This window comes from Bombina bombina, chromosome 2 (assembly GCF_027579735.1).
Source record: "Bombina bombina isolate aBomBom1 chromosome 2, aBomBom1.pri, whole genome shotgun sequence".
In the NCBI taxonomy this organism is placed as follows: domain Eukaryota; kingdom Metazoa; phylum Chordata; class Amphibia; order Anura; family Bombinatoridae; genus Bombina; species Bombina bombina.
Genome location: NC_069500.1, coordinates 462,377,125 through 462,403,067, shown reverse-complemented (window position 1 = coordinate 462,403,067; position 25,943 = coordinate 462,377,125).

Here is a 25,943-nt window from a genome sequence, read left to right as displayed (position 1 = left end):
TTATCAGTGTATATTTACTTTATTCACACTAAATTTCTTTCTTATCTGAAATATTATCTTTGTGGAAATAAACTAAGCCGTCAAGAAGCCTAATACTCGTGTGCTAAGGTACCGGAACGGCAGGCCTGCAGTGGCAACGCATATGCGTCTGAGGCCTTCGCCTAACCCCCCCGGGTCTGTCCGGGTATAACAGCCGTTTTGAGCTGTAGATCTGAGGGAAGTCATAAACCTAAAAATCGGAGCAGAAGCAGTTTTAGATATATTACCTTACAATCCGAGCAAACCCATCCAGGAAGGGGTGAAGGTCTGCTATGGAGACAGCAATGGCCGCTATTGATCGCTGGGAAGAGGAGATGCAGTTTTGCATCCGGAGACACTTTGAGGGGTTAGAACGGGAGCTATGTAAGATCCTGCAGTTATCGATCCCCACAGAGCCCCTGCAGAGAACTGGGGCAATAAGCATGGTCGGCATCGGAACTAGATTGCTAGCTGCCGAGGGGCTGGGGGCCTTTCCAGAACCAAGTCCTACATCACTTACAACACAGAAAGCTGAGGCCCTAACTTACCCAATTAAGTCTGTGACCGCATTATCTCCACTACAGCCGCTCACGGATTAGCAGCCGGGCTCACATGAGGAGCGCAACCTACAGGTGAGCTGGCGATGTTTAGCGGCTACAGTTACTAGACGGATGGCAACTTTACCCCCTATGTGGAAGAGAGAAATAGTGGGGGATATGTACCTCAAGAACCCGGTATTCCCCATCACTGGATTAGAGGTGCAGACAGCCAGCAGCCTTCTGAATATGAAGTCCCTAGATGTGGCATCTGGGCGAACAGAACATTTAGCCTCTGGGTACCCCCAATACAAGAGAAGAACCTTTAACTCACAATATTTTCAGAGAGAAGGAGTAGGTTAGACAGTTCATTCTTACATTCTGTCTACAGGCAAGTCCTTTATGAGTGTTCCTTGGGACTTGTGTATGACAACTTCACATGTTAGATTTTGCAGATCCCTAGTCAGCTCAAATTACTAATATTATAGACACTGCTAACACTCTAATTCATGAGGATTTGCTGGACAATATTGATGTTATGTCTCTATGGTTTAAAACTAATGTCTGCTGCCCATATGCCCAGTTAACTTTAGTGGGCTCCTAAAGACTGCAATCATCAGTTTGGGGGATGGAGGGATATAAATTCACATGTCCTCCTTATTGTGCTCGTATTCTGTGGGGCAGATTTCTTTCTTTCTATATGTGAATTTCATTTCTTTAACCAATTTGATGTGTATATATAGATATGCTTAACTTGTTTTAATTTAAATCTGAACAGCTTAAATAACATAGTCAGAGGCAGTCTATATCAATTTTTTACCTGCACCTTACTCCTATGACATTAATGTGTATATCTAAAATGTTTTACAAGAGTATTACAAGAGTTACCCTGCATATAGCGCCTACACCTTGCTGGTATATTTTTAAAATTATTTATTGGGCCACGGGATAGTTAAGTGTTAGATAGGGATACTATGGCACATGGCCCTTGACGCCATACTCTGCTAGCCTCAGTATGTACATTTTGAGCCCTGTATATGTTTGGTCTTTGTCGAGCTGTCTGCGGCCGGGATGACTGCACAATCTCAATCCACGTAACAGTGACACCTGTACTTAGGTCAGAGAGGGATAAAATGGGACAGTGAGGTAGCTAGACACCCACGTACACCCTCTATGGAAGTGGAGAGTCAGCCAGGGTAATTAGCCTATAAGGTATTGACCCTGAACAGTATCTATCCCATATAGCACATATTTCTGTAGAAACAATAGCCTTCATCTGGCTAATAAATTTCAGGCTATTCTGGGCAGGGTTTGGCTTACTTGGTTATGGAATAGTTCCTTCATACCTACCTAGATGGCTAGTTTAATTAGATGCATATCCTCCAAATATTAGTTAGTGAATGTCATTACAGCCTCTAAAATGGGCGCCCCCCCCGACAGATTCACACTGGAAACCTAATACCCCTATAATTAGCGGATGATTACTCTTCTTGCTGTTTATATTTCTGCTCTGCTTGTACTGCAGACCATAGTACTTCCCTCATTGGGCACAAGAGAGGCCCTTATCCTTTATTAAGTAAAGGGTTCTATGTAAGTTTTTCAGTTTAAGTTTACTTTATAGATTTGAACCCTATAAAACCAGAAAATAGAGATTCTTCACAGGGGATCCAAAAGTGGTCTCCATACTTTTAGAAGTTGCCTTCTTTGGTTCTGTTTAGAGTTCTATAAGGGCCCAAGTGTGGCCTTCTAGCTTGTTTTGAAGGTATAGAGTTTTAATGGCAATAAATATATTATCTCATCTATTATTGTTTTGGCACACAATAACACTTTGACTAAACTTCCTAATGAGTAATAATTCAATTTGTAGAAAATACCTGTTTGTATAACCTTGATTGACATGTATGCCTTGTTTACCTTTTAATGAATCTCAATAAAAAAAAAATATTAAAAAAAAAAAAAAAAAAATTGTTCACTTTTTCACAATTTTTTTCACAAATAGAATGTGCAATTATGGCATAAATGGTTGTACATTTTTCTCTGGGATCGCCTTTGTTCAGAAACAGCAGACATATATGGCTTTGATGTTGCTTTTTGATAATTAGAAGGCTGCTAAATGCCACTGCGCACCACACGTTTATTATGTCCAGCAGTGAAGGGTTAATTAGGGAGCATGTAGGGAGCTTTTTGGGGTAATTTTAGCTTTAGTGTAGTGTAGTAGACAACCCAAAGTATTGATCTAGGCCCATCTTGGTATATTTCATGCGACCATTTCACCGCCAAATGCGATCCAATTAAAAAAAAACATTTTGTGCAATTATGGCACAAATGGTTGTAAATGCTTCTCTGGGATCCCCTTTTTTCAGAAATAGCAGACATATATGGCTTTGGCATTGCTTTTTGGTAATTTGAAGGCCGCTAAATGCCGCTGCGCACCACACGTGTATTATGCTCAGCAGTGCAGGGGTTAATTAGGGAGCTTGTAGGGTTAATTTTAGCTTTAGTGTAGTGTAGTAGACAACCTTAAGTATTGATCTAGGCCCATTTTGGTATATTTCATGCCACCATTTCACCGCAAAATGCGATCAAATTAGGTTTCTCACTGAAATTATTTACAAACAGCTTGTGCAATTATGGCACAAATGGTTGTAAATGCTTCTCTGGGATCCCCTTTGTTCAGAAATAGCAGACATATATGGCTTTGGCGTTGCTTTTTGGTAGTTAGAAGGCCACTAAATGCAACTGCGCACAACACATGAATTATGCCCAGCAGTGAAGGGGTTAATTAGGTAGCTTGTAGGGAGCTTGCAGGGTTAATTTTAGCTTTAGTGTAGAGATCAGCTTCCCACCTCACACATCAGACCCCCTGATCCCTCCCAAAGAGCTCTCTTCCCTCCCCCACCCACAATTGTCCCCACCATCTTAAGTACTGGCAGAAAGTCTGCCAGTACTAAAATAAAAGGCATCTTTTTTTATATATATATATTTTTTAGCATATTTACATATGCTGTTGTGTAGGATCCCCCCTTAGTCCCCAACCTCCCTGATCCCCCCCCCCCCAAACAGCTTCCTAACCCTCCCCCTCTGCCTTATTGGGGGCCATATTGGGTACTGGCAGCTGTCTGCCAGTATCCAGTTTGCAAATAAAATGTTTTTTTATTTTTTTATTTCATTTTTCTGTAGTGTAGCTTCCCCCCCCCCCCAAGACCAATCCCCCACCCGCTCCCAGATCCCTTAGATTTCCAAGTACTAAATATTTTGCACCCCTTTCTCCCACTTATAAAAACATTTTTTTCTGTAGTGTAGCAGGTCCCACCCGCTCCCTCCCCGTGCACACACCTGCCCGCCTCCTCACGTGCAAGCGCGTGACCCCGGCGATCCTGCCCCCGATCCCGCTCCCTCTCTGACAAGGACCGCATTGATGGCCGCCCACCCGCCACCCACTTCATCTCCCACCCACCAACGAATGCGGCCATCAATAAAATTTGTTGTTCGAGGATCAGGATCGCTTCCAGCTGCTTTCCAAACCGAGGACGTACGCCATACGTCCTCAGGCGTTAACTGTATTTTTTCTTAGGACGTATAGCGTACGTCCTCGGTCATTAAGGGGTTTAAAAAAAAACTAGAAATTTGACTGTGAAATAATAGCAGTCAGTTTCCTTCACACGTGTGCGTTTCAGGGCCTGCCAGGGCACAGTGTCACACCAGTGCAACTCATATCTGGTGTAACAGTAGTGTACATTAAAAAAAAAACTAGAAATTTGATTGTGAAATAATAGCAGTCAGTTTCCTACACGCGTGTGCGTTTCAGGGCCTGCCAGGGCACAGTGTCACCCCAGTGCAACTCATATCTGGTGTAACAGTAGTGTACATTAAAAAAACAAAACACTTTTTTGACTGTGAAATAATAGCAGTCAGTTTCCTTCACACGTGTGCGTTTCAGTGCCTGCCAGGGCACAGTGTCACCCCAGTGCAACTCATATCTGGTGTAACAGTAGTGTACATTTAAAAAAAAAAAAACACTTTTTTGACTGTGAAATAATAGCAGTCAGTTTCCTTCACACGTGTGCGTTTCAGTGCCTGCCAGGGCACAGTGTCACCCCAGTGCAACTCATATCTGGTGTAACAGTAGTGTACATTTAAAAAAAAAAAACACTTTTTTGACTGTGAAATAATAGCAGTCAGTTTCCTTCACACGTGTGCGTTTCAGGGCCTGCCAGGGCACAGTGTCACACCAGTGCCACTCATATCTCGTGTAACCGTAGTGTACATTTAAAAAAAAATACAATTTTGACTGTAATAGATTGAATAGCAGTTAGTTGTCTGCAAGCGTGTGTGTCAGGCCTACAGCGTCTACTCTGCCAACTTCTGCCAGTGCACAGTGCCACTCATATCTGTTGTCACAGCAGCTTGCACGCATAGTACCACTAATCGGAAAAAAAATGACAGGCAGAGGCAGGCCACCCCTCAGGGGCCGTCGTGGTCATGGTGCTGTGATTCCCTTTGGCCCTAGAATAATGCCCAGTGTTCAGAGGCCACGTACCCTGAACTCGAACAGTTCTGAGGACATAGTTGACTGGCTAACACAGGACACCCAATCTTCTACAGCTTCCGCTCGGAACCCTGACGCACCATCCTCCTCCATCTTAGCTTCGGGCACCTCTCAAGTTACCACTCACCCGCCTGCCGCCACCACCAACACTAGCACCACAGCTGCTTCACTTGATTGTCAGAGGAGTTATTTACACATCAGTTGGAATAAATGAGTGATAGTGATGCACAACCATTATTGACAGAGGATGTAGATAACAGGGATATATCTCAGTCAGGCAGCATTACACACATGGACATACGGTGTGATGATGATGATGATGTTGTACCCGCTGCTGCTTCCCTTGCTGAGTTGTCAGATACAAGTGAAGTGGTTGATGATGACGATGCGTCCGTGGATGTCACGTGGGTGCCCGCTATAAGAGAAGAAGAACAGGGGGAAAGTTCAGATGGGGAGACAGAGAGGAGGATGAGACGAGTTGGAAGCAGGGGGAGGTCGTCGCAAGGAACTAGTGGCACAGTCAGACAGCATGCATCGGCACCCGGGGTCAGCCAGACAGCACGCCAATCAACGCATGCAGTTGCCACCACCAGAATGTCGTCATTGCAGAGCTCAGGTCCAACTTTGTGCAAATGGGGAGTTTGCGGTTGTGCAAATGGACTGTTTGCGGTTGTTTGCGGTGCATTAAACGGGGAGTTTGGTCTGTCACTGTGAAGCGGGCGTAACCCTTACACTACCTGATCGATACAACATCATACCTGATGTTTTAAAGCACGTTATTCCAAACAATTTAGGAATGTTAGGTGATTTATCCCCTTTATGGATTAAAACCAGACTCTGCATCAACTATGTCATTTTCCATGGGAGTTTTGCCATGGATCCCCCTCCGACATGCCACAGTTCAGGTGTTAGTCCCCTTGAAACAACTTTTCCATCACTATTGTGGCCAGAAAGAGCCCCTGTGGGTTTTAAAATTCGCCTGCCTATTGAAGTCTATGGGGGTTTGCCCGGTTCGCAAACTTTTGCGGAAGTGCGCGTTCTCCGTTCGCGAACCCAAAATGTTATGTTCGCGACATCACTATTAAATATGAATAATTTAGATATTAATTGTAATTTTTATTTGGAATTATTTTAATTATGTTCAAGTTAATGGGTGCTAGGGTTAGGGTTAGACTTAGGGTTAGGGGTTAATAACTTTAGTATAGTGGCGGCAACATTGGGGGCAGCAGATAAGGGGTTAATAAGTGTAGATAGATGGCAGCAATTTTGGGGCAGCAGATTAGGGGTTAATAACAGTAATATAGGTTGTAGTGATGTTAGGGACAGCAGATTAGGGGTTAATAAGTGTATGTAGGTGGTGACAACATTGGGGGCAGCAGATTAGGGGTTAATAATATTTAGCTAGTGTTTGCAATGCAGGAGTACGGCGGTTTAGGGGTTAATATGTTTATTATAGTGGCAGCGATGTCCGGAGTGGCAGATTAGGGGTTAATAATTTTATTTTAGTATTTGCGATGCGGGAGGGCCTCGGTTTAGGGGTTAATAGGTAGTTTATGGGTGTTAATGTACTTTGTAACATTTTAGTGATGAGTTTTATGGTACAGCTTTGTAACGTAAAACTCATAACTACTGATTTTCAGGTGGCGGTACAGATCGTGTAGTTATGGGCTGTACCGCTCACTTTTTGGCCAGACAGGCAAACTCGTAATACCGGCGCTGTGGAAGTCCCATTGAAAAAGGACTTTTTGAAAGGTGCGGCAGTTACATTGCGAGACGGCCAAAAAGGTGTGTGGTACAGCTATACCTACAAGACTCTTAATAGCAGCGGTAGTGAAAAAGCAGCGTTATGAAGCTTTTTCACTCAAAACGCAAAACTCGTAATGTAGCCGTTCAATTTTTTATTTTTGGATAAATCTATATGCCCCATGTTTAAGGCATGTAATACATGTCCCACTCTCCACTTTGCACCAAATTTGATGCAACACTTTTTGCACCAAATATGACGCAATACTCTTAGACAACCCACACAATAGTGAATTTTTCCACCACTTTTGATTGGGATACACATAATCACATGATTTATGACATTAGCCAATCAAATTTAAATATAGATTTTATACTATCACTAACTAATCAAATTGCTCGATACTTGTGTCATTGATCACTCATCAGAACTTGTAAGTGCCATTTGTTACATTGTGTATCTTACTTTGAAAGTATGTATATTTGTAATTAGTATTAAAGATAAACATTGATGCTGCCATTAGGACACACAATGTAATATTTTAGCCAATGATTTAAAAAAAGTGAATGATGTTTGATTCAATATAATCTTAAACTGATAGCTCAAAAGGATAGCCCACCTAACATTAAACTGTCATGAATCAGATACAGCAGAAATTAAAATCACCTCTTTACTGTCATGCTATATTCAGTGTTTTTCTTCCTTCTCATGAATTTCATTTTCATTAAGAAATGTCATCTTATATGCCAGCCAATTTTGTAACACCTGTGTATGGGTGGTGTTTAAAAATACACTGCAATCAGCAAGGGTTACACAGATGCAGAGAGAAAACTGGCCCAGCTCTTAATATATCCATTGATTGCAAATAAATACATATGATACCCTGATGACATGTTATATTTGCAAATATTTCTGCTCAGAATAATAAAATATATTTACACTATATACATATAGTGGTATGAATAAACACAGAGATATGAAAGTCAACATTGTTTAGAACAAAAAAAAGAATTTAGAGACATGTAAATATGTTTGCAAAAGATTTGACGTAACACACTACGCTTAAAAAGAACGCTCTCCCAGACCAGTAGTTATTGATAGATCGTTAACAAAAACATTCACAAATCTCTTCAAAAATATTAGACAAAGTACACTTACACTCATACAAACACTTTAAATTTTTTTTATTTTTTTCAAAATGTATTTAGAAAAAAATATATAACGGATAAAAGATGCGAGATCTCGGGTGTTAGGAAAAAAAAAGGCACAAACATTTTTTTCACATTAACTTACATAGACATACGTGAACATACACTCATTTAGCTACATCTACATACAAATAGCATCACATACATACATAATTAAATACATACAAACAATATACAGCACATTACGTACACAAAACATATTTTAAAGAGGAAATTAACACGATTTAGCAACTTTATCACAGAAGGACATGACGTCACTCACTTTACGCTCAACACAAGTGTTGGAAGTTTTTTTTTAAGGACATTTTGAGCCTCCATTGATTTCTATGGGGAATACGTGTTCGTGCACGCGACCGGCAGATTTCGATAACGCAAGAGAGATGTTTCTCCTTTAAAACTCGTAATAGCAGTGTTAGAATTGTAGCGCTAATTCATTCATTCTTGCGTTGGTCCCACTATGACAAATAGATCAATAAATAGACTATTTCACACTAGAGTTATGGCTTTTACTTGTGTGAACATCACTAAAACATCAAAATCTTTTATGAAATTACTTTACATCAACTATAAATCACCATCAATTCTATGATCAACAACATGAAATTGATTTCAAGAATTAAATTATATTTAAACAGACAGAAAAAATACTTTTTTACATTTCATTATTCACAAACAGTAGGTCATTTTAAACACTTCTCTAATGTACGTCTATTATAGCATTTTAGTTATTCAAGTCATATACTTGGATGAGCAGCATATCTAGATAGGCTCACCAGATGATGATTTATGGCTGCACATACATGCCTTTTGTCATTGCTTTTATTCAACAAACGATATAGAAACAATGAACACATTTACATCATATAAGTACATTGGTAGTGTGATGAGAGGGGGGAGTGACGTCATCGGATGGGGGCGTGGTTTAGGGATTGTCTATGTCACAGTTACCAAGTTAGATGTGTTGTACAAGCTGTATACTTTTATGCTCTGCAATAAAATAGGGTTGTACCTTCTATGCTGTGTCCTGCATCTACTGTAATGTTCAAAAACAGTTGTGTTCGTGTAATGTGCGAAATTTGCAGCTATATGATGCGCTTTAATAATTTATTTGTCTTTCAGCAAATGTCTAGTTTTAGCGAAAAACAGATATGTAGCAGGTCATAGCTTAAATGTGCAGATATAGGATGCGCTTTAACAATTTATTTCTCTCTTTCCGCAAATGTCTAGTTTTAGAAACAAACAGATATGTAGCAGGTCATAGCTTAAATGTGCAGCTATAGGATGCGTTTTAACCATTTATTTCTCTTTCAGCAAATGTCTAGTTTTAGCGAAAAACAGATATGTAGCAGGTCATGGGCTTAAATGTGCAGCTATAGGATGCGCTTTAACAATTTATTTATCTTTCAGCAAATGTCTAGTTTTAGCAAAAAACAGATATGTAGCAGGTCATAGCTTAAATGTGCAGCTTTAGAATGCCATTTAACCATTTATTTCTCTTTCAATAAATCTCTAGTTTTAGCGAAAAACAGATATGTAGCAGGTCATAGCTTAAATGTGCAGCTATAGGATGCGGTTTAACCATTTATTTATCTTTCAGCAAATGTCTAGTTTTAGAGAAAAACAGATATGTAGCAGGTCATAGCTTAAATGTGCAGCTATAGGATGAACTTTAACCATTTATTTCTCTTTCAGCAAATGTCTAGTTTTAGCAAAAACAGATATGTAACAGGTCATAGCTTAAATGTGCAGCTATAGGATGCGATTTAACCATTTGTTTCTCTATTTGTCAATTTCCGCAAATGATTTTCGTATACACAAATGCATTGTATTATTTTATTTAAATGTATTTTCATATCATAATGTGTAAGATATGGTTAATATTGACATTTTGTAATGTTCCTTATTTATAGGTGATTCGGGTTACATGAGCCGGCCTTGGCTCATTACTCCGTTGTTTAACCCAGCTGATGACGCCCAGATGCGCTATAATCGGGCGCACAAGCGGACCAGGGCTGTAGTGGAGCAGATGTTTGGGCTCCTCAAAATGTGGTTACAATGGTTGGACAGGTCTAGAGGAGCCCTCCAATACAGCCCTGGTAAGGTGGCGAAGATTGATATAGCCTGCAGCGTCCTTCATAACATTGCTCAGCGGGCTGGGATGCTGCATGCATGCATGCAGTCCAGGTGCCCCGAGACCTCCTCCAAGATGAGGAGGAGGAGTTAGTTCTAGAGGGGCCATTCCTATTAACCCCTATCCTGCCCCCATACACCGCCGCCACTATAATAAATTTATTAACCCATATCCTGCCCCCCCACACCGCCCCAACTATAATAAAATTATTAACCCCTAAACCTAAGTCTAACCCTAACCCTAACACCCACCTAACAAATATTAATTAAATACATCTAAATTTTATAACTCTTATTAACTAAATTAATCCTATTTAAAACTAAATACCTTTAAAATAAACCCTAATATAGCTACAATATAACTAATAATTATATTGTAGCTATTTTAGGATTTATTTTTATTTTACTGGCAAATTTCAATTTATTTTAACTAGGTACAATAGTTATTAAATAGTTATTAACTATTTAATAGCTACCTAGTTAAAATAAAGAGAAATTTACCTGTAAAAATAAATCCTAACCTACGTTACAATAACACTACACTATCATTAAATAAATTATTCCTATTTAAAACTAAATACTTACCTGTAAAATAAACCCTAAGATAGCTACAATGTAATTAATAATTACATTGTAGCTATTTAAGGATTTATATTTATTTTACAGGTAACATTGTATTTATTTTAGCTAGTTAGAATAGTTATTAAATAGTTATTAATTAGTTAATAACTATCTATCTAAAAGAAATACAAAATTACCTGTAAAATAAATCCTAACCTAAGTTACAATTAAACCTTACACTACACTATCATTAAATTAATTAAATAAATTACCTACAAATAACTACAATTAAATACAATTAAATAAACTAACTAAAGTACAAAAATAAAAATAAATAAGTTACAAAAAATAAAAAAATTAAGTTACAAACATTTAAAAAATATTACAACAATTTTAAGCTACTTACACCTAATCTAAGCCCCCTAATAAAATAACAAAGCCCCCAAAAATAAAAAAATGCCCTACCCTATTCTAAATTAAAAAGTTAACAGCTCTATTACCTTACCAGCCCTTAAAAGGGCCTTTTGCGGGGCATGCCCCAAAGAATTCAGCTCTTTTGCCTGTAAAAAAAATAATACAACCACCCCAACATTAAAACCCACCACCCAAATACCCCTAATCTAACCCAAACCCCCCTTAAATAAACCTAACACTACCCTCCTGAAGATCATCCTACCTTTAGCCGTCTTCAGCCAACTGACCACCGATGGAACAGAAGAAGACATCCGGAGCGGCAGAAGTCATCATCCAAGGGGCGCTGAAGAAGTCTTCCATCCGATTGAAATCAACATCAAGGCGGCGTCTTCAATCTTCATCTATCCGGAGCGGAGCCATCTTCAGACGAGCTGACGCGGAGCCATCTTCTTCCACCGACGACTGAACGACGAATGACGGTTCCTTTAAGTGACATCATCCAAGATGGCGTCCTTCGAATTCCGATTGGCTGATAGGATTCTATCAGCCAATTGGAATTAAGGTAGGAAAAATCTGATTGGCTGATTAAATCAGCCAATCAGATTGAAGTTCAATCTGATTGGCTGATTGGATCAGCCAATCGGATTGAACTTCAATGGATGAAGATTGAAGACTCCGGATGGATGAAGATTGAAGACTCCGCCTGGATGTTGACTTCAATCGGATGGAAGACTTCTTCAGCGGCCCTTGGATGATGACTTCAATCGGATAGAAGTCTTCTTCAGCGCCCCTTGGATGATGACTTCTGCCGCTCCGGATGTCTTCTTCTGTTCCATCGGTGGTCGGCTGGCTGAAGACGGCTAAAGGTAGGATGATCTTCAGGGGGTAGTGTTAGGTTTATTTAAGGGGGGTTTGGGTTAGATTAGGGGTATGTGGGTGGTGGGTTTTAATGTTGGGGGGGTTGTATTTTTTTTACAGGCAAAAGAGCGGAATTCTTTGGGGCATGCCCCGCAAAAGGCCCTTTTAAGGGCTGGTAAGGTAATAGAGGTAGAACTTAGTTTTTTTTATTTTTTGTACTTTAGTTAGTTTATTTAATTGTATTTAATTGTAGTTATTTGTAGGTAATTTATTTAATTAATTTAATGATAGTGTAGTGTTAGGTTTAATTGTAACTTAGGTTAGGATTTATTTTACAGGTAATTTTGTATTTCTTTTAGCTAGTTAGTTATTAAATAGTTAATAACTATTTAATAACTATTCTAACTAGCTAAAATAAATACAAAGTTACCAGTAAAATAAATATAAATCCTAAAATAGCTACAATGTAATTATTAATTACATTGTAGCTATCTTAGGATTTATTTTACAGGTAAGTATTTAGTTTTAAATAGGAATAATTTATTTAATGATAGTGTAGTGTTAGGTATAATTGTAATTTAGGTTAGGATTTATTTTACAGGTAAATTTCTCTTTATTTTAACTAGATAGCTATTAAATAGTTAATAACTATTTAATAGATATTGTACCTAGTTAAAATAAATTGAAATTTGCCAGTAAAATAAAAATAAATCCTAAAATAGCTACAATATAATTATTATTTATATTGTAGCTATATTAGGGTTTATTTTAAAGGTAAGTATTTATTTTTAAATAGGATTAATTTAGTTAATAAGAGTTATAGTAGTTTGATGTATTTAATTAATATTTAAGTTAGGGGGGTTTTAGGGTTAGGGTTAGACTTAGGTTTAGGGGTTAATAATTTTATTATAGGATGCAGCGGTATAGGGGGGGCAGGATAGGGGTTAATAAATTTATTATAGGTGGCGACGGTGTAGGGGGGTGGAAGATTAGGGGTTAATAAGTTTAATATAGGTGGCTGCGGGGTCCGGGAGCGGCGGTTTAGGGGTTAATCAGTTTATTAGAGTGGCGGTGGGCTCCGGGAGCGGCGGTTTAGGGGTTAATAAATTTATAAGAGTTGTGGCGGGGTCTAGGACCGGCGGTTTAGGGGTTAATAACTTTATTTAGTTGCGGGGGCTCCGGGGGCGCCGGTATAGGGGGTAGAACAGTATAGTTAGTGTGGGTGCTTAGTGACAGCTGGTCAATAAAGCTGTAAAAAAAACGAAGAGCAGCGAGATCGGATGAGTGATAACTATCACAGTCCACTGCTCATCGCCCCGTACTTGGTGCGTGGCTTTTTTACAGATTTATTGATAACTTTGGCCAGATTTTTCAGGTCCGTGGCGGCGATGGTAGGCGAGCTTAGGCGGGCGTATTGAGGCCGGCAATGGCAGGTAAGTAGACACGTTGATAACTAGAGGCCAATGTATGGACCGAGACTTGGTGGGGGGGGGGGGTATTTCCCAATGATCCATCATATGGCATACAATTAGTTTGCATTTAGTATTTAGTTTGGGCATTATTAGATTTTAGAAATTCTGAAAGGGATAAATGCCACAGATAGTTGATAAAGGGATACTCTGAAGCACATTAAAATTGACAAAGTCATACATCAGAGGTTAAGTATGGACAATGTATGTGAGTCAGATTCACAATGTATTGTTAAAACAGAACACAAGAGGCTACATACGCTTAGTAAGGTATTGCTATAAACATTTTAGGAAATAGGTAGGTAGGGGAGGGATGCAGAACTACAGTATGTACCATTTTATTAGTGATTTGATTTACACTTTATTTTCCATTAGGGAGATTGACTTCATCTACATACTGAAAGTAAAGAATACCAGACTGAAGGTGAAGAATACCTATGTGATCCTGTCTGTGGCATTGTCTTTCAACTGTGCTGACTTTGAAAAACATACAGACATGTTCACATGGTAAGTGGACATAATTCTATGGAACAAGACTGGGGGTGAAGGATACATCCTATGGGAAACACTTATGTTTCCTCTTTTCTTTTAGATGTTATTTCACAATCCTCTATTTGGAAAGTGATGAATATATATATATGACACATAATGAAGATAAACTGATATTTTGAATAGAATTGATTTTAAAGACCATACATCGAGGTTAGTTTGCACAATGCATGCTATTAAGAATCATAGGAGGAATAATGTGAAAATAGTTCATAATATATTGAATGTGTCTGACAATTTGACAAATGTCCTATTTTTTTTAAGACGTTTATTTATTATACATTCCCCCTACTTTGTGCCAGAGAGGACTCAGATTGTGATCAATCAGACAAATAAAGGGATACGTTTCATAGTTGACATTTAGGTATATTAGTTTTTGAAGGGACAGGAATTATTACATTCAATTATGTCCCTCATACAATTGAATAATTAGGATTTTTTTAACAAAATTGGATAGTAGGCATTATGTTGTCTAATTTTAAATGTTAATATGTAAGTCAACTCTTGATTAGACAATTTAATGTGATTGATTTAAAATTATGTATAGATAGATATAGATCTAGATCTCCAGTCTGAACCTGGCTTAAATCTCAAAGCAAACAATCGCCTAGATTTAGAGTTTTGACGGTAAAGACCCACGGTGCTAACAAGCCTTTTTTTTTCAGCGCACCCTTAAGACAACGCTGGTATTATGAGTCGTCTAAATGGCTGCGTTAGCCTCAGAAAAGGGAGCGATGAGCATAATTTAGCTCCACTTCAACCCTCAATACCACCGTTGCTTACAGTAGCGGTAAGCTGGAAAAACGTGCTCGTACACGATTTCCCCATAGGAAACAATGGGGCTGAGCTGGCTGGAAAAAAAAACTAACACCTGCAAAAAAGCAGCGTTCAGCTCCTAACGCAGCCCCATTGTTTCCTATGGGGAAACACTCTCTAAGTCTACACCTAACACAGTAACATGAACCCCTAGTCTAAACACCCCTAACTTTACACTTATTAACCCCTAATCTGCCACCCCCACTATCGCTGACACCTGCATTTTATTATTAACCCCTAATCTGCCGCTCTGGACACCGCACAACCTACATTATAGCTATGAACCCCTAATCTGCTGTCCCTAACATCGCTAAAACCTATATTATATTTATTACACCCTAATCTGCCCCCCATGTCGCCACCACCTACCTACACTTATTAACCCCTAATCTGCCGACCGGACATCACCGCCACTTTAATAAATTTATTAACCCCTAAACCGTCACACTCCCGCATTGCAAACACTATAATAAATTTTATTAACCCCTAATCTGCCCTCCCTAACATCGCCGCCACCTACCTACAAATATTAACCCCTAATCTGCCGCCCCCAATGTCCCCGCTACTATAATAAAGTTATTAACCCTAACCCCCCCTAAATTAAATACAATTTAAATAAATCTAAATAAATTTACTATAATTAAATACATTATTCCTATTTAAAACTAAATACTTACCTATAAAATAAACTCTAATATAGCTACAATATAACAAATAGTTACATTGTAGCTATTTTAGGATTTATATTTATTTTACAGGCAACTTTGTATTTATTTTAACTAGGTACAATAGCTATTAAATAGTTAATAACTATTTAATAGCTACCTAGTTACTAAAATACAATTAAACAAACTAAACTATAATACAAAAAAAACAAACACTAAATTACAGAAAATAAAAAAAATTACAATAAGTTTAAACTAATTATACCTAATCTAAGCCCCCTAATAAAATAAAAAAGCCCCCCCCCCCCAAATAATAAAATGCCCTACCCTATCCTAAATTACAAAAAAATCAGCTCTTTTACCAGCCCTTAAAAATGCTTTTTGCAGGGCATTGCCCCAAAGTAATCAGCTCTTTTACCTGTAAATAAAAATACAATACCCCCCAACTTTACAACCCACCACCCACACACCCCTACTCTAAAACCCACCCTATGCCCCCTTAAAAAAACCTAACACTACCCCCCTGAAGATCACCCAACCTGGAGCCGTGTTCACCCAGCCGGGCACCGATGGACCAGAAGTGGACATCCGGAGCGGCAGAAGTCTTCATCCGATCGGGGCAGAAGAGGTCCTCCAAGCGGCAGATGTCTTCATCCAAGCAGCATCTTCAATCTTCAATCAACCGGAGCGGAGCAGAGCCATCTTGAATCCAGCTGATGCAGAGCCATCCTCTTCTTCCGATGTCCTAACAGCGAATGAAGGTTCCTTTAAATGACGTTATCCAAGATGGCGTCCCTCGAATTCCGATTGGCTGATAGGATTCTATCAGCCAATCGGAATTAAGGTAGGAAAATTCTCATTGGCTGATGCAATCAGCCAATCAGATTGAAGTTCAATCCGATTGGCTGATCCAATCAGCCAATCGGATTGACCTCGCATTCTATTGGCTGATCGGAACAGACAATAGAATGTGAGGTCAATCCGATTGGCTGATTGGATCAGCCAATCGGATTGAACTTCAATCTGATTGGCTGATTGCATCAGCCAATCAGATTTTCACTACCTTAATTCCAATTGGCTGATAGAATCCTATCAGTCAATCAGAATTCAAGGGATGCCATCTTGGATGACATCATTTAAAGGAACCTTCATTCGCTGTTAGGACATCAGAAGAAGAGGATGGCTCCGCGTCGGCTGGATTCAAGATGGCTCCGCTCCGGTTGATTGAAGATGCCGCTTGGATGAAGACATCTGCTGCTTGGAGGACCTCTTCTGACCCGATCGGATGAAGACTTCTGCCGCTCCGGATGTCCACTTCTGGCCCATCGGTGCCCGGCTGGGTGAACACGGCTCCAGCTAGGGTGATCTTCAGGGGGGGGTAGTGTTAGGTTTTTTAAGGGGGGATAGGGGGGGTTTAGAGTAGGGGTATGTGGGTGGTGGGTTGTAATGTTGGGGGGTATTGTATTTTTATTTACAGGTAAAAGAGCTGATTACTTTGGGGCAATGCCCCGCAAAAAGCCCTTTTAAGAGCTGGTAAAAGAGCTGATTACTTTGTAATTTAGGATAGGGTAGGGCATTTTATTATTTTGGGGGGCTTTTTTATTTTATTAGGGGGCTTAGATTAGGTGTAATTAGTTTAAACTTATTGTAATTTTTTTTTTTTTCTGCAATTTAGTGTTTGTTTGTTTTTGTATTATAGTTTAGTTTATTTAATTGTATTTTAGTTTACATAATTGTAGGTAATTTATTTAATTAGTTTAATGATAGTGTAGTGTTAGGTGTATTTGTAACTTAGGTTAGGATTTATTTTACAGGTAATTTTGTAATTATTTTATTTAGGTAGCTATTAAATAGTTATTAACTATTTAATAGTTATTGTACCTAGTTAAAATAAATACAAAGTTGGCTGTAAAATAAATATAAATCCTAAGCTAGCTACTATGTTACTATTAGTTATATTGTAGCTATATTAGGGTTTATTTTATAGGTAAGTGTTTAGTTTTAAATAGGATTAATTTATTTTATTATAGTAAATTTAGTTTGTTTAATTTAAATTATATTTAAATTAGGGGAGTGTTAGGGTTAGGGGTTAATAACTTTATTATAGTAGTGGCGACGTTGGGGGCAGCAGATTAGGGGTTAATAATTGTAGGTAGGTGGCGGCGATGTTAGGGAGGGCAGATTAGGAGTTAATTATAATAATTTATTATAGTGTTTGCGAGGCGGGAGTGCGGCGGTTTAGGGGTTAATACATTTATTATAGTGGCAGCGATGTCTGGTCAGCAGATTAGGGGTTAATAAGTGTAGGTAGGTGGCGGAGACGTTGGGGGGGGCAGATTAGGGGGTAATAAATATAATGATAGAAGAGAGTTGTTGGTCCGCGCCAACCTAGCCCCTATAAGCCTAAGGGTGGTGGTACCTAGTTACCACCAAATGAAGGTTTATGTGAAAAAGGGGATATCCCTAAGGCGCCTGAATACGGAGGCAAGGGGTGGTAATGATATACTTCGGATTGAGTACTTCAAAAGTTTATTACACAATAGGTACAGGTAAATCACATAACTAATGAGAACAATATTAAAATATGATCATGGATCCATGAAACTATATAAGTCAATAATATAAACTTTAAAATCGATAATATACTTTAAAATATACTTTAAAATTGAAAATATACTTGAAAAATGGTGATACGTTCTTTAAAACAATAATAATCTAGCACAGGTGTCTAAACCCACGGCGGGGTCTACCACAATGGTGATACAAGTGATGGTACAAAAAGAATTGTTATGGAATAGTTTGTGTTGCTCCTATAGTGGTTGAAATGTCTGTATCGATAGGGTTGGAGAAATTAAACGCAGCAGCACTTCAAGATTGGGGTGTGACCATTAAGTTTTGATGTTTTGAGTGCGAAGTGTAGAAAAGAAAATGTAGAGCTTGTAATTTATCCAAAAGCTGCTGTTGAGTGTGTGCTATACAGTTTAGATTAGTTCAGTGAAGCAAAAAGTAATCCTAGTGGGTGATGGTGTGCATAGTACAAACAGATGAATCCAAAAAAATATATAATAATAAAAATGAAAAAATTGAAAAATATATGAAAAAATCAAAAATCAAAATATGTGAAAAAAGATGTGATAAACCACAACATTCACAAATCTTAAAAGTGACGTTCGTGAAAAAGTGTGAAAAGGGAATGTGGATTAACACATTAAAAATGTAGAATAGCAGGTTAGAAAAATAATATCAATAAAATTAAAAATAAAAATAAAAACTATAAATGAGATTTCTCAAATTAGTGATAGATAGCCGGTGGCTATATGGGGTTCTCAAAGAAGTGTCTTAGAAATCTTGAAAATCCAATAGTGACCTAAAAGGAAAAAAAGAACAACAACATTGCCCAATAACGTTTTAACAGAAATGAGAATATTGAAACAAGGCTTACCATCCAGTCAACGCGTTTCGGTCCGTGCTAGGCCTTTATCAAGACTGTGGCTTAGTGGGGACGGTGGCCTTTTAAAGCTTGAGATCCGGAAGTGTTATTCTAATGTACTTCCGGTTTTCGCTGTTTTGTATGTTGCGTTAATGGGCTTATTTAATACAATTTATGCTTCATTGCTTATTTGTACAATAGGATAGTCATATGTGAATATACATAAAAGTCCTTTATATTAATATGCATAGAGGATTTCAGTCCGGTTGTTATCATTACAGTGCCAATCCGTTTGTGACGTCACTTCCGGTTTCGGTATTACGGAACTTATAATCGTTCCAACCGTTATCTTTTTTGTTTTCTATATTTTTGCTATAGCCATATTTGGAATAGGGTTCTCGATTGTCGAATTCTCAGTTTTATATCATATACTTTGACCATAATTTTTTGGTCCGATATTTGGACCTTGTGATTGGCTGTGACGTCACAATGGGCGTCTGGGGGAGGGTTTGTTTATATTGTCTTACGCTTCGGGGTTATTTATTATATTTCCATTGGTCTAATTAACTAACACTGTCCCTTTACTCAGGGGTGGCCGATCGAGTAGTAATTCATGTAAAAACATTATGTCTACGGGAACTATTTACAATTCAGGCTTATATTTATGGAAAGTGGTCCATAGAGTATATAATAAAAGCATTGTTCAATTGTCTTTGTCTCATTTATTAATAATGTGATTGTTATATAAAGCACCTTTGTGCTTCAGCAGTGTCTAAATCCTTAAGTGAAAGGCACCGGTTTGGAAGTTGCCAATACGTTAATTTTATGGGGGTGTTCAAAACTCCTATTTCCCTTCTGTTTAAATTTGAGGGATGGTAATTAGAATTGGGAGACTTATTTACTTGTTAGCCTGAACGGAGTCTTATCTAATCTCCTATAGAGGTTGAGTCGATCAGTTTGATATTTGGATATTTGGAACTGCGAAAGGGTGTGACTTGGCTGTAAGCTTAGTTTTGCCTGACTTAACTATGTATTGTTATGGGGACGAAGGGTTTGTCTATTGTTTTTCTATCTTCCGTCGTTAGATTGAAAATGAGTCAAGTGATAGAGTTATCGTTTGGTCTCTGTATGTTGATTGTCGGCAATGTAACCTGCCTACAAGCTTAATATCTAATGTGCCATCAGTGGTTGGAGGATCTAATTCTAACTAATATCAGTCCTTATACAGAAAACTATAGCTGTTGATTTCAGCTGGGTGTAAGGGGAATACTCCTTGTATCTTTCTATATCTATTTACTTCCCACTTGGGTAAATATTGAACGTCAGAGGGAATATACAATATTTAGCATAGAGCTGTGAAATGAGTGACTTGGAAGGGTTGGGGTAGTTGGGATGATCGCAGGGGCAACTAGTAATATACTTGTCAATATGCTTTGAAAATCTCAAGCAATAATATGATGATGGAGTGGGGGTTTGCAGTGTGTTATGTGAGCTTTTCTTATTAGAAGCCCCAAAAAAAATTTTTGGACTCATCTTTTAATTGTTAAAGTATCTTTGGTTAAGTAGACACTTAAATATTGTTAAAGATACAATTCAGATGGTTTCTTATGGGGTTTTTTTTTTTTAGATGGAGAGACTTATACTTGATACTTAATGGTTTATATCATATTCAGAAGGTGGGAGAGATCTTCTTTATTGTTCAGCCCTTTTGGGTAAAGGCAGTCCAGGTTAAAAATCCATTTTGATTCAGCTACTAGTAAGTTTTTCTCAAAATCACCCCCTCTCCATCTTTTGTTCACTTTCTGAATGCCTAGGAATTTCAGATCTTTCACATTTCCCTTGTGTTTCAGTGTGAAATGTTTATATAATGGTGTCTCTAGGCTACATTTTTCAATTGATAATAAGTGTTCACGTACCCTGTCTCTGAGATATCTTGATGTTTGGCCTACATATTGTAGCCCACACGGGCACTGTAGCATATATATGACACCTTTATCGTGACACTGTATCAGGTCGTGGATTTTGAAATTTTCTCCTGTATTGTGACACTTAAATGTTGATGTTTTCATTCCTTGTTTACATGCCTTACACGATGGACATGGGAAGAATCCTTTCACTTTTCTTCCCAGGGCATCTGTCACTCCTGGTTTCTTCTTTCTCTGCATGCTTGGTGCTATTATGCTTTTTAGATTCTTCGTCCTTCTATAAATAAACCTCGGTTTTGGAGGTAATCTTTCTCCTATTACCTCATCCTCCCTCAGGATTGACCAATGTTTGATGAAGATGTTTTCTATGATGCATTTGTTTGCACTATATTCGGTGATCATTGGTACATCTAGTGGTCCATTAGGTTCTTCTCTGGATCGTTCTGCTTTCTTCCTGTACTTTGTTAACTCTGTACGTTCTATGTTGCCCACTTCTTTGATTTTGTTTTCCAATAGGCTTTCAGAGTAGCCCCTTTCCAAGAACTTGGCCTTTATTATCTGAGATTGTTCCTCCCACCCTTCCTGTGTAGAACAGTTCTTTCTAATCCTTAGTAGCTGCCCTTTAGGAATATTCCTCTTCCATTGGTCGTGGTGACAGCTTGTTCTGTGTATGTAGTTGTTGCTGTCTACAGTCTTGAAATGTGTGGAAGTCTCTATCCTTCCTTTGTTCACAGCAATTTTCAGATCTAAAAACATTATCTCTGTGGTACTTGACTCATGTGTGAATTTCAAATTGTTCAAATTTTGGTTCATGACCTCTATTGTGAAGTCTAAGTCTATCTTCGTACCCTTCCATATGATAAGGATATCATCAATGTATCGGTGGTAGAGGACCAGGTCCGCGCTTGCTGGGCAGGATTCCCAGAATAATGCATTCCCATTTCCCCATATAGAGGTTTGCATAACTTGGCGCAAACCTGGTCCCCATTGCAGTTCCACAGACTTGTTTATAGTAAGTTCCTTTATTGCAGAAATAATTGTGATCTAGGATGTATCTGATACTACTCAGAATAAATTCCATCTGTTCTGTGGGTATTTCAGGATCATTTCTCAGAAAAAATTCTACCGCCTCGATCCCTTGCTCGTGGGGAATGCAGGTGTACAGCGATGTGATATCACATGTTGCTATTATGAATCCTTCTTCCCAATCTATTTGCTCTAAAAGATTCAATACCTGGGTAGAGTCTATTAGATACGAAGGAAGCTGTTTAACAAACTTCTGTAGTTTTGAGTCTATGTACTCCGATAGATTGCTACTCAGGGAACTTATTCCTGATATTATCGGTCTCCCTGGTGGCTTTTGTAGGGATTTGTGGATTTTTGGTAAATGGTATTTAATCGGGGTCACCGGATGGCTTATGTTGATGTAGTTGAACTCTTTGTCATTTAGTATCCCCATATATTTGGCTTCCTTTAGATTTCGTACAAGTTCTTTTCTGTAGACATCTACTGGGTTAGAGGATAGTCTTTGGTATGTGTTTTGATCTCCCAGGATTCTTTCAGTTTCGAGGTTATAGTCTCCCTCATTCATAATAACGATCCCTCCTCCTTTATCTGCAGGCTTGATGCTTACCTTATGATTGTTTTCCAGTTCTTTGATGGTATTTATCTGTTTGTTGGTCAAGTTATGATTCTTAATTTTAAGGTGTTGCTTTTGTAGGTCTCTGATCTCTTTGCAAACAATCGTCTCGAAAGCTTTGATAGCTGCCCCCTTACTCTGTGTCGGGTAAAAGCCTGATTTGGGTTTCAGGTCGGTATGGACATACATGTCTGGTTTATCTGTGTTGGTTATCCCTTTTTGTCCGTCCATCGTTGCTTTAGAAAAGAACCATTTTAGGGTCAATTTTCGTACAAATTCTTTTGTGTTCACAAAAGTTTGGAATTTGTCCAAGCTTCTGCTTGGAGCAAATGATAAACCAAAACCTAATATAGAGGTTTCTTCCTCTGTCAGTTCATGTGAACTCAGATTGAAGATGCCATTCGATTTCTTTATGGCTCCTGTGTTGTCAGCCTCTGGGTCCGCTGTTTTTTCTGTGTTGTTAATTTTTCTTCTTTTATTCACTTTGACCCCCCCTCTTCTTCCTCTGTGGGTCTTTTTCTTGTTTTTGATGTTGTTGGGTCTTCCCATTCCCTGTTCGTTTGTTGTGTCGGAAATCTTTCTCCCTTGTATGGTGGGCCTCTTCCTAAAAAAGAGGGTGACTCAACTCCATCTCCTCTGAGGTGATTTTGGAGTCCTGTGTCAATTCGCTTATTGTGGGGTTCAGTCTTATTGGCTTCCCTTCCAGACTGCTATCGCACATACACACACATAGATTTAAACTCCTAGTGATCAGCACAAATGGATTCCTTATCGGTTATCCGACAAGATATCTGCATTGATATAAATGCAGAAGGGAAATCAAAGCCCCTAGATGAGAGTGTAGGAGATGCTATAGACATCCAATCTATATTCAAAGATCTAGAAAAATTACTGACATCTGAAGTGAAATTCAAGGCAGAGATATCATTCTTGAAAAAATGTCTCGAGTTTGACATTATCCCCAAGGGGTTAATCACACACAAAGAATGTGCCTTTCCCCTTTCAGAATCCATCTCAGAAAAATGGAGACTAGTCCTAATCAACACCTCTAGACAACTTATGAAATTAATTATCGAATATAGAGAATCTCTAGCCTTAGAAATGGACAGGGATATCAAAGAGAACGAAGAAATACTATTGAACCTGGGGAATGTAGGACAAGAATCCAAAGAGATCACTGAAAAGAGGGAACTCCTAATAAAAAAAGATAACAAAAACACGAGAGGATGTCATACTAATAAAGACAAAAAAATTACAAAGAGAATTAGACAACAGGGTTGATAGAGAAATACATGAGAACCATAATGGAAGTAATGAAATTGTGAATACAGTCGGTGAGGGCACAATATTAGTCAACAAAACACCAGACAATAATAATGGACCTAACACTTCCAAACAGGAATACAATACCAATTCCAACACATACAATAGGAATAACTATTACCCACACAGAACCAGGGATAATCACACACAACAGTACTATAGAAGACGACCATATCCAAATAGAGATGATTGGGGGCAACCGAGATATTATAATAATAATAATAATTTCAAAGACACGGAATATAAAGGGCAAGGTAGAAATATGATATGGAGATATGACTACTCACCAGATAGAAGAAGAAGCCACTGGCAGAATAGAAGAAACTACGCCCAAGGATGGAACTACAGGAATGACTATAGAAATGGCTATAGACAGAATGAAGATTATGATCCATCAAGGAGACAATATTAAGACGAGAGCCCATACCAAAGGGGCCACTATGAGATGGATAACCATCAAGCCTGCAGATAAAGGTAAGCATCAAGCCTGCAGATAAAGGAGGAGGGATCGTTATTATGAATGAGGGAGACTATAACCTCGAAACTGAAAGAATTCTGGGAGATCAAAACACATACCAAAGACTATCCTCTAACCCAGTAGATGTCTACAGAAAAGAACTTGTATGAAATCTAAAGGAAGCCAAAGATATGGGGATACTAAATGACAAAGAGTTCAACTACATCAACATAAGCCATCCGGTGACCCCGATTATATACCATTTACCAAAAATCCACAAATCCCTACAAAAGCCACCAGGGAGACCGATAATATCAGGAATAAGTTCCCTGAGTAGCAATCTATCGGAGTACATAGACTCAAAACTACAGAAGTATGTTAAACAGCTTCCTTCGTATCTAAAAGACTCTACCCAGGTATTGAATCTTTTAGAGCAAATAGATTGGGAAGAAGGATTCATAATGGCAACATGTGATGTCACATCGATGTACACCTGCATTCCCCACGAGCAAGGGATCGAGGCGGTAGAATTTTTTCTGAGAAATTATCCTGAAATACCCACAGAACAGATGGAATTTATTCTGAGTAGTATCAGACACATCCTAGATCACAATTATTTCTGCAATAAAGGAACTTACTATAAACAAGTCTGTGGAACTGCAATGGGGACCAGGTTCGCGCCAAGTTATGCGAACCTCTATATGGGGAAATGGGAATGCATATTCTGGGAATCCTGCCCAGCAAGCGCGGACCTGGTCCTCTACCGCCGATACATTGATGATATCCTTATCATATGGAAGGGTACGAAGATAGACTTAGACTTCACAATAGAGGTCATGAACCAAAATTTGAACAATTTGAAATTCACACATGAGTCAAGTACCACAGAGATAATGTTTTTAGATCTGAAAATTGCTGTGAACAAAGGAAGGATAGAGACTTCCACACATTTCAAGACTGTAGACAGCAACAACTACATACACAGAACAAGCTGTCACCACGACCAATGGAAGAGGAATATTCCTAAAGGGCAGCTACTAAGGATTAGAAAGAACTGTTCTACACAGGAAGGGTGGGAGGAACAATCTCAGATAATAAAGGCCAAGTTCTTGGAAAGGGGCTACTCTGAAAGCCTATTGGAAAACAAAATCAAAGAAGTGGGCAACATAGAACGTACAGAGTTAACAAAGTACAGGAAGAAAGCAGAACGATCCAGAGAAGAACCTAATGGACCACTAGATGTACCAATGATCACCGAATATAGTGCAAACAAATGCATCATAGAAAACATCTTCATCAAACATTGGTCAATCCTGAGGGAGGATGAGGTAATAGGAGAAAGATTACCTTCAAAACCGAGGTTTATTTATAGAAGGACGAAGAATCTAAAAAGCATAATAGCACCAAGCATGCAGAGAAAGAAGAAACCAGGAGTGACAGATGCCCTGGGAAGAAAAGTGAAAGGATTCTTCCCATGTCCATCGTGTAAGGCATGTAAACAAGGAATGAAAACATCAACATTTAAGTGTCACAATACAGGAGAAAATTTCAAAATCCACGACCTGATACAGTGTCACGATAAAGGTGTCATATATATGCTACAGTGCCCGTGTGGGCTACAATATGTAGGCCAAACATCAAGATATCTCAGA